This window comes from Salvia hispanica, chromosome 1 (assembly GCF_023119035.1).
Source record: "Salvia hispanica cultivar TCC Black 2014 chromosome 1, UniMelb_Shisp_WGS_1.0, whole genome shotgun sequence".
Taxonomy (NCBI): domain Eukaryota; kingdom Viridiplantae; phylum Streptophyta; class Magnoliopsida; order Lamiales; family Lamiaceae; genus Salvia; species Salvia hispanica.
In genome coordinates this window covers 36,285,039-36,296,092 of record NC_062965.1, presented here as the reverse complement: position 1 = coordinate 36,296,092, position 11,054 = coordinate 36,285,039, and the positions used below count along the sequence as shown (strand labels likewise).

At 36.8% G+C, this 11,054-nt stretch overlaps 1 long non-coding RNA gene across 1 annotated transcript; it reads left to right on the top strand.

Moving 5' to 3' along the window:
• The first annotated feature begins 4,120 nt into the window (after positions 1 to 4,120).
• On the top strand, positions 4,121 to 6,266 carry LOC125209528. Its single transcript, XR_007174331.1, has 3 exons — positions 4,121 to 4,340; positions 4,780 to 4,853; positions 5,444 to 6,266. It is a non-coding gene; the product is annotated as an uncharacterized LOC125209528 (long non-coding RNA).
• Positions 6,267 to 11,054: the final 4,788 nt, after the last annotated feature.

Below are 11,054 nucleotides of genomic sequence, written 5' to 3'. Positions count from 1 at the left end.
CATGTTTAAACCCAATATCCCAAAATCTACTACTTTAAGTTCTTTTCCAGCCAAAATTGTTACTCCTATTTTTCTTGCGTTTCAAAATTTTTAAATGTAGAGTGCATTGGTCGAACTTTTCCTCACTTACATTTGGACCACGTGCTCACCCCATCATCTGATTTTTTTTCTTGCTATTTCATCTATCCAACCAAGACCTCAGTTTGGTTCCGGTGATAGTGTTGGGTTTGATAGTCTTGAAATATCTGATTTTCCATGATTGTGTGTTGAGATTTATATCTCAGTTGATGTTTGGTTGCACCGATAGCATCCCCCTTAATAAGTTCCATGGTGTTTGTTTTGGAAGGGAGAAACTCCTGATACAAAATACATGGACAAATATGACCTCATAAAATAATGTATTGACACATTTGTCCTTATAAACCCTATTTCTTTTTGTGAACTCATTTAAAACACCCGCCTACATTAGCCAAATTCGTGCGGCTCTTCGACATTCAACTCCATCAACGGCTGCTGCTGTGTCGGGGTCCGATTATCGGCCTTCCGTGGTTTCATGTTGACCTACACAGGTATGTTCCGACGGTTGTTGTTGTGTCGTGGTTTTAGAATCTTTCGTTTTATGTGTTTATGCTAGTCATCTATGAAATCTTTCATATAAATTAGGTTGTGCCTCTCCATACTGCAATCGACAATATCGTGTTGGTATCGTCGCACATTTCAATAGTCCCCGTTACTGTCTGTATTCATTGTTGTGTTCTTCGAGTTGGGCTCGAAATATGTTGAATCCAATTAATCATTATTGATTCACCAATCTGATAATGTTTTGTCTGATTGATTCTTTGGTCCAATATTAGTCTTCCATCAAATAGCCTTCCACTTGTGTTCAATGGCATCCTAACAAATGGGAGGTAGTGATGATGAAGGTCTCCCTATACTTGAGGGTAAGATTACTTCACATCAGCGGCATATGTTTCTGTTTTTGTGTTGACTATGGGTTGTAGGTAGCAATGAGTTGGGCAGGAGCAAGTCCATAAAATCGGACAGGTCGAGGCGCGTTTGGTCGGTGCGGGAGGAGGAGATACTCATGGCAACATTGAAGGAGTTGACAGCGAATGGATGGAAGTCTGATAATGGCTTTCGAGCTGGGTATTTAACTCGTATCAAGGAGGCGATCAAGTGTGAATTCCCAAAGACTGATATCTGCCCTCACCCCTACATCTATTCAAAGATAACTACTTGGAAGCGAAACTATGGCTCCCTCATGATGATGCTTAATCATAATGGTATTGGTTTTAATTCGGATGTACAAGATAGAATGTGACGATGAGCAGTGGGCACAATTCGTTAAGGTTGGTGCTAGTTTATTTTCCATAAAATGCATCTGTCATAAGTTTGAAATGTGTGTTGTTGATTGAATTTATTTGTTTGTCAAGAGGCAGTTTATACATATGTATAATAGTTGTGATGATTACTTTTTGTGCAGAAAGATACAAATGCAAGATACATAAGGAACAAGTCTTGGCCTCGAATAGAAGACTAGAAAGAGGAATTTGGTAAGGATCGTGCTGAGGGTGTGAAAGTTGTAGATCTAGGAGATGCAGTTTGAACAATCTATGAAAATAAAGTCGACTTGCCCGATGTCGTTGGTACATCCCATCCCATGACATTTGAGGAGCTATTCCCCGACGAAGTCTTCCCCCTGGTGTTCTCCCAGAGATGATAGACGAGAGTCAGTCCGCTACCGAGGGAGATGGGGCTGATGCTGGGGCTTGTGTTGTGGCGGGCGCTGGTTCGAACTCAGGAGTTGGGGCTGCTTCTGGATTAGGGGCTGGGGTTGGGGCTGGTTCTAGGTCTGGGGCTGGTACTGGCGCTGGTTCGGGGTCAGGGGTTGCTGCTGGCTTGGGGTCAGGGGCACGTGCTACTGTTGTGGCAGCTGTGAAGGTGCCGAAGAAAGTTGTAAGAAAAAGGAAGATGGAGGATAAGATGGACGGAGTCCTTGCACTGATGAGTCAGATCCACACTGACACAAATGACCGCTTGAAATAAATTTCAACTAGGATTGGTTATGTCACACTCAACCCCCTCTGACGTAACTAGTTATAATAAATAAATTCAAATGGTAAAATAAGTAATCCACGTGTCAAGTAAATAAAACACACATATTATATAATTTCAAAAAAACAACTTTTATCAAGTAGTACATATTTCAAAACATTCTGAAAAGTAGTGGACCCTCTCACCACTCTATATACTATACATTTATCTACACGCAAAAATGATGAGGAGGAGAAGGTTGCCAAAATGCGTCAGCCGCCGAACCTGATAACATGTGGAGTTTCTAAAACTCATATCAATCAAAACATCAGCAATATCTTTGCCTGAAAAATATTAGTGGTTTATATAAGCCCAACTCAGTGTATATAAATTTCACCTTTAATTTCAAATCACAGAAATATCAAGCATATTTTTTAACTATGATTTATATATATAACTAGAAACAATAAATATCATAAACAATTTCACATCCATATGCATATGCCTCTATGATCCTTTTTAATATTCTGTGACTGATCAAGCCTGCTATCTGCCCGGGATTTCCATTGTATACGACCTGCAGGTCCCTTTTAATTATTTGACCTTTCCACGAAGGCCCCTCTTTGATTTGACATTTCCACGAAGGTCCCTCTTTGCATATTTTCTTCGACCCGTAGGTCCATTATCATTGTATATGACCCGTAGGTCTATTGCCATTGTATATCAGATCCAGAGCAAGACAGTCACATATCCTCTTTAATCTCATGATTCAAATAATTCCATATCCATTGCACCAATTACATATCCATATATTCCATCAATTAACTCCAATACTATAGATAAACATATTCATTGCACCAATTACATATCTATATATTCCATCAATTAACTCCAATACTATAGATAAACATATCCATTGCACAAATCACATATCCACATCATATTACACCATCAATATCAAATAACACAACCATTTCAGGCTCACATCATATGATTCAAATATTCACTCCAATTTAACACATAGTTTTCAATCACATAAAATATGTAAAATTAAAAGTGTGATTTATACACACCTGATTCTGATGGATAATCTAGCTGATCTCCTGATTCTGCTTTTAAAATTACAATCCTCAATCCTAGCAGAGTGGATGTATGTGCATGAGTTATGCGCCTTCTAAAAATTATTCCACTCATTTTCTACAACTCTCAATTCTATGAAAAGATAGGATGACTTTTTCTTTCCCTTTTTCTCTCTAAAATTATACTGTCCTCCCTCTTTTTTTTTATTACTATTACCCTCCTTTTCTACTTGAGGAAAATGAAGCATGCGTATACTTTAAGACGGTTTTTTTTGGCCGACAGAATAAACGATATGTATATTGTTTTACAAACCTTCTAAATTATAAACACTCCAATTCCTTGCTCTGGTAGTGGAAGTTTTATAATTAGCCACGTGTATTACATAAGCTTTCTTTTAACTTATAATAATACAAATGGCACTCCCAAATATATATTTGTGCATGCAAACCTAAAGGTTTGCCACGTATATACATTATCCTCTAACGTATAACTTCAATATGTTCTTTATTTAATTATTAGTATAACTCACATCCTTATTACTAATATATAGATACCATAATTAATTTATATCATTTAAGATACACATATACTAGCTATTCCCGTGCACATACGTTCACAATTTCTATACACTTTCATGCATACAAATTAAATTTCAATATTAAACATTTATGAGTCCATATACGACCCATATATTATATCGATAATATATAGATTTAATAAATATTTCTCTATCCTATACTCACTAATAGTTTAAATTCAATTGCTAATAAAATATACAAAAATATTAAATAATGTTATTTCAGGTCATGGATGGATGTTACATGTAATGACCCAAAATTTTGGGCCTAGAGTTCATGAGAATTTGGAGTTATAAATTTTTCCTAAATTAGAGAAGATTTTTTTTGTTTACTTTGTTACTTTTAAAATAAATAAAAAATAGTTAAATAATGGGAAACTTGCTAGGTGGGCTTAAGGGTGTTAATTTGGGAAAGATATAAATCTATCTCTCCCTCAAAACTTAGGTGTCGTGAAACACACCTTTTCACACACAAACACATAGTTATCCCTTATAGAATAGCATATCTCTCTCTGTCCTCTTCGGTCCAGCTCCAATCCACTCTCCGGCTCCGATCAGGACGTATATACTCGTCTATCTCCTATCTCCTTTCTCCCTTATTCATCTTTCACCAGAAAAGTTAAGGCCTAGGGCTTGAAGCACATCTAAGGTGAGTTGTTGCAAAATTTAGAAGGAGCTCGACCTTTCCTGCAAATTTAATTGAGTTTTGAGCTGAATTGTTCTTCAATTGACCTAGATTCTCTTTTAATTAATTGAAATTGGAGGAATTTCATAGCTTCAATGGCGTGAAGAATTTTATTCCTTATAGTGAATAGTTTTGAAAATAACTTAAAAGTTTTAGTTGTATATTTGGGGATTTTTTTTTTTTTTTTGTTTTTGACTCAAGCTTGTGTTCTCTAAGTTTTTCTCTCATCCACACAATAAAATAATTCATGGATGAATATTCTGGAATGATTATTAAATTTCTCTAATTTTTATACTCAGTTGTGGCTTTCATTTTAAATTATTCTACATACTGGAGTAATTTGATTTTCTTTGAGTTATTGCTACTAATTTAATTGTGTTATGACTGTGGTATGCTTTTGAAGCTCAAGAAGTTAATTGCAGTGGAAGAGCTTCTCATTCCATCAAGGGCTAAGGGATTCTCGAGTCTTCGTAATTGGTTAGTGATATGTATATTGCACTAAGCACAATTTCACCCATGTAGAAAATCTTGTCATATTGTATACATTGCTATTGATGGTATCTTTAAATAATGCAAATTATGAAAACCTAAGAAGTTCTTGTTTATTTTGTGATCATGGTAAGTTGTGGATGATAGAGTTTATTGATAAAATTAATTGTGTTGCTATTTTACAATTAGTGGATGAAAGTTTCAGTAAGGTTATGAGGGTTGAATGGAAAATATGTGTTTTCATAATGTTTCATCACACTTCTTTGTTTAGATAATGTATTGATGAAATATTATAAATATTGGGATTTTGTGGCCGGTACAATATCGGTATTGTATCAGGAATTCTTTGGAATAGGCTGTGCCTATTTTATGGAAGACTTGGCGAGCCTTGATTAAAGGACTTTTAGCATAAAAGCCTAAATCATTAGATAAACTTTCTTATATATAAGCATTCAGTTATGCTTTCAGTTTACCTATGGAGATGTGTTTGGGTTTATTAGTATGTTGGCATTTATATAGCTTATATTGTCACTAATTAACTACATGTGGCTTATTCTTTTGTTTACTTTCTTTTGTAGTTTCAGCAAGGGAAAAGTAGACCGAGAGATTATGGCACGATAGCACATCTGATTGGCCTGTACATACTTATTTTGAACTAAAACTCTAGTGGCATATACTTAAACTTTTTGAAGGAGAAATCTTTTTGTTGGGTAGCGTAACAACACTAGTCATCGTGCGTGTATAGAGCTATAGCTGGTGACTAACGTTGTTTCATTTAAAAAAGAAAAAAAAACATGATATTTTATGATACTTTACTTTAGGAGGGAAAAGTTCGAGAGCTGTTTTAATTGTCGCTCCTAAGTATTTTTTTTCTGTAATTTCTCGTTTGTGTGTTTTAAAGTTCTAATAATTATGTTAAAGTAAGTTTGTTTTTTTTTTCTCTTTTGTGAAGTGTTTTAATTATGTTAACCGTATTTTCTGAGTCGGGTTTGAGCGTTACATTACAGGTTATGACTTCAATCTTAGTACTAAGCGGACTGAAGTATTTGATTAACTCAAAGGCATCCTGGGCCTAACCATGAAACAACAATTATATATATCAAAGAAACTAGTCAAGGAGCCGGAGCTTATGGATCTCTTTCGGGGATTCCCAGAGATTGCTCATGGGGCATTTGTCTTTGACCTTCTGGAAATTGATGGGATGCTTTAGGCAAAGAAGGCATGATGGTATCGTTCTCCGGGTATTTTATTTTGGATAACTAGATGAGAGTTTTTTTGTCATTGATACTACTGAAGAGTTGTCGAAGCATTTATACATGGTGATGGTATATGTTTGGCCACAACTCTTTTCTTTTGTAGAATTTTTTGTATCTATTAAAACCACTCGAACCTTATGTATTAGGTGAATGTGTGTTATATGCTCTAAACTCCCAAACTTTTATTGGCAACCCATCATTTATGTACTCTATCAAGTATCAGTGGGTTCATTTTCATTATTTGTTGAGAAGCATATGATCAGACTCTCATTCATAGTTTAGTACTCCCTCCATCCCAGAGAAGATGTCACACTTGAGAAATGGCACGGGATTTAGGAGATGTTATTTTGTGTGTTAAGTGGCGAGAGAAAATTTAATTTTATAATTGATGTGAGAAGGAACTTTTTCCAAAAAAGAAAATGTGACATCTTTTATGGGACAAACTAAAAAGGAAAGTGTGACATCTTTTGTGGGACGGAGGGAGTACCATGTAATATTTTATGTAGGGTTTTACTTTATGAAATGAGAAAACGTGTATATGATGCAAACCGTTTCAATCATGGAAAACATGGATCAAAGCTATTCCGTTCCTGAAGCTTCAAATTTGCTAATTACAATTACATAGACTACTACATAGCAAAAACTACATCTCATGACATAACCTATTCCTTAAACATCAGCCAACCCACTTGATGCATCCATAGACAAAATATTACATAAAATTCCATCATATACTAGCAAAAACGAAAGTGCATAACAGCCAAAACACTATGTGCCTCGACATGCACAAAACATCATGAACCTACGGGGTTGTTTTACGTGATGCAAGGCACGAACTCCATGATGTGCACAATGACCCTTTTGGTGACGACAGTACACCCTTGTTTGCGGGGTTATATCGATTAGGAGACTTGGCAGACGTCGTTCCATCGAAGCATGGAGCTCCAACATCAAAAAGCTTGCGGCGTACTCGTGTAGAAGGGTCTGGCATCGGTGAGTTAACTTCATCCAAATCGGCGGGAGATGATACGTAGACACGCGAACTAGTGTGTTGGGTTCCACGGTCTCGGTTAGCACGATGACCTCAGTGGTGTCGGAAAGTGTAATCACCTCGTGAGGGAACTCAACTTTGATATCGGATAAGCCAAACAAACTCGCAAGAAGGCAGGATTCGGGCTCATCCCGATGGTAGTAAGCGCCCGCCGAGGGATCCCTCTATAGAATGAAATAGATAACTGATGCACTTTTTATTAGTACTAAATAAACCTACAAGTATACAGAGTATATATAGTATAGCTAAAGGTTAGTACCAGATATCGAACACGAGAAAGACTAACACAAAGTGTTTATCCTCTACTGAGACTCAATCACTATTTGGAAAAACATTTTGGTTTTGAAAACTTTTGAAAAACGGAAAACAATAGAAAGCATAGACCAACTAAGAGCAGATAAATCAAGAGAAAGACAATAGAGATAAGGGAATCCCAGGGATGTGTGTTCACAGTTATGGTTATACAAAATTCCAACTACAATACCCTAGCACAGTTATTACTTTGATAGAACGAGTCACCTAGGTTATGCTCATGCGAAACAAACGTTGATTACAAGATTAGGGTTGTCAATCCTAACACGTGACTCCAAAAAGCTCCTAAGACCCTTAAAAAGTCCTCACTCTCAATTAACAGTGCCGTTTTAAAGGAAGCTAACTGTAGTGTCTACTAAGTGGATCTAACTCGCTGGAACTCTATCACAGTTATGAAGCAAGTTATATTAAATCATACACGATTGTGTCACTCAATCATGCAACATCAAAACTACTTAGGGAAGAAACAAAGTAAAAACAAAACGGATATTAAATAGAAAACGGAACTTGTATAACCAAAGTCGTTACTAACACATCCCTAGAATCCTATGAGTTTAGTTACACATAATTGAATAAGCTAAAAACATAGATTGAAGGGAAGTCAATTTGAACATAAAACTAAAGCAAATATAACTCGTGGGTTGAATCCTTGTTGTTTTTGATGTTCTTGAAATCCTTCTCCAACTCCTTGCACCAATGAAGTACTCTAGGTCTTGATCTCTATGAATTATTTTGCAAGTAGAAGTTCTCTCTTTTTGATGAAGCTTGAGGCCTTATTTATAGGAAAAAGTCATGCCTTGTTGTAGAAGGAAAAAAATCTCCAAAATATGGTAAAACTGGGTACAAATCTAGGGCTTCTCGGATTCGCCACCTTTTTCCGGCGGGCCGCCGCACCTTGGCCGGTGGTCGCCGCGTTGGATTTCAGAGAGTCTGTTCCCTCGGCGGCGGACCGCCGCACATCTTCTGGCGGTCGCCGGGCGAGACTTCTCTTCCAAGCACATTTTTCCGAGGCGGACCGCTGCATAGATCTGCCCGCCGGGCGCCGGCGGTCGCCGCACACGTCCAAGGGACGGTCGCCGGTCGCCGTCTCGACTCGCAGATTTCCAAACTTGGCGTTTTGGCTCCCTTTTTCAGCTCAATTATGCACATTTCTCACAAAACACGTCAAAATACCAAAATAGACAAAATATGCAAATAATGGATGTGTAGAGTGACTTTGACATAAAAAACGGACCAAATAATGGCCTTAAAACAGTGCAAAATCCGAGCGTATCAATAACGACCATGTTTGAGGATACATAGGACAAATCTTGAAGTATTGCGATAGAATGACATATTCACTAGTACAAAGCTAGAAAATGAGCTTCTATGTCCACTCATCGGCAACCACCACCTTGTCTTCCATTTTTCAATAGGCTCCGGCGGTGGCGACCACTTTCTTAAAGGCTAAGTAGCGCCCCTTCAGCTATATCTACCGCTATGTCTTCGGTCGTAAGATTCGTTCCAAAGGAAGCGTTAATTAGTGCTTGAACATTGTGTAGCACTTCGGCTGGCAGATTGGCATCCTGCCAATCCCGGCCGTTCCTCATGCTGATCAATGTCGAAAGCAAAAGAGTATTCATCTCTCGATTCCATTTGCCTCGGTAGAAGAACGTTGTTTGTTGTGGGATTTGGGACTTCATTTTCAGATAAAGGTGTTGAAGCTATGGTCGCACTCTTTCCCTTATATACAACAATCGCTCGTAACTGCTTCCTCCGTCGACATTAAATTGGAATGGTTGAGCAATTACACCGATAGATAAACGTCAAGTCTAACGTTTGAGGGTCGCCGACCTCATTTTTTACTGTGGTCTGGCACCTCATGGACAGATGTAGTTGACAAAGATGGAGGCATGCAATAGATACAATATAAATGTATACATATTATATTATAAAATGGGTATTACTAGTACAAATCTTCCACATCCATTCCATGTAAAAATATACACGTGTTGATTAATTAGATATGATTATTGGCATGGTTTGCAGCCATGCATACTCATTTATTCTAAATACACGTGTACAAAAACGTGTTTGCATTTATGAATACAAAAGTACATTTGTTTAGACATTTGTTGGTGTAGTTGTTTATATTAGGTTATTATGTTATTTTTATTTTTAGTGGAATTATACCCCCAACTTAATGCTCAAATATTAAATAATATCGTACAGTGACATATTCAACACTATTTTGAGTTGAATTAATTACTTTTGAAGACAATTATATTGTTGTTTTTATACTCATATCTTATATTAACTGATGATTTCCATTATTTTATTTGACCAATACATATGGCATAAAATATACTCCTTATAATTATAAAATAATGATTGCAAATTGTAAATAATTAAAAAGAAGCATGCTCATTTGTCCTAATCTAAAAAAAAAAGATTTCCTATTATTCACACAATTTAATACTCCCTCCGTTCAAAGAAGATGAATATTCACTTCATCATCATTTGGAACTCTAAATACAATAAATAAAAACTCTAAATTTTAAAGTACAACAATAATATTTCAACATCCAAATGATAATGATATTTAATTAAATAAAAACATTAATTGTTAAATTCTATACTACTTCACTATTACAACCCAAGTAATATCATTCATTAATAGCCCAAGTTAGAGCCCAATAGTATAGCAATAGCAATATTTTATGAAACCCTAACTAAATGATGCGCCACATTCTCTCTCTCCGCCCTTATTGCCTCTGTCGTAGCTGCGCATCCGGAAGCGTCATGTCGCCTCGTGCCTCCTCTACCGCCCTACCTTGCTGGAAGCGTCCTCTCTTGACCGCCCTTCCGCTCCGGTGAACCTTCCTCCTGCCAACTTGCCTGCCTCGACGTTACCCATCCTGCACAGCCGCCGCACCGTCGCCGCCGACGTCAAACCTCCTGCACAGCAGCGTCGCCGCAGCTTCATCTTCAGCTGCACTCACCGCCTAACCCACAATCGCCGCAGCATCTCCTTACAGCGGCAGAGAAGGTGGATTTTCTGCAATTGAAGGACTTCTTTAATAAAGTAAATGAGAGAAAATTGGCTTGAGAGAGAAAATTTTGTTAATGGAGTTCTGAAGATCTTGCTCGGTATTTATAGAAAAAAATGGCTCCATTTTAGAATTTTGAATTCAAATTTTAAAAAGTAATTTGTTCTAGTAATGTTAGTTTTGCATGAAGCATGTCAAATTGAAAGTTGGTGTTAAAGATCTTCTTCATAAATCGAGATTCACAACCTTCTTTACTAGTGTCTTATAAATTACAAATCTTTTTGGAATATGTACCACCTTCTTCTTCTTCTTCTTGTTTCACACTAATCAATGCACTTAAATTTTTTTGGGAATACGTATCATGCTTCACACGATAACAATTTTTTTTCCACTTCATCAACATTTTTTGTTTTATTTATAGAACTCACAATTTATAATTAAAATTTGTTGCCCAATGGATGTGTTTCCCGCCTAAAATGCATTAGAGTGGCAGTTTGGTGAATATCCATACAACTGCCGCTTTAAATAGTATAGATATGGC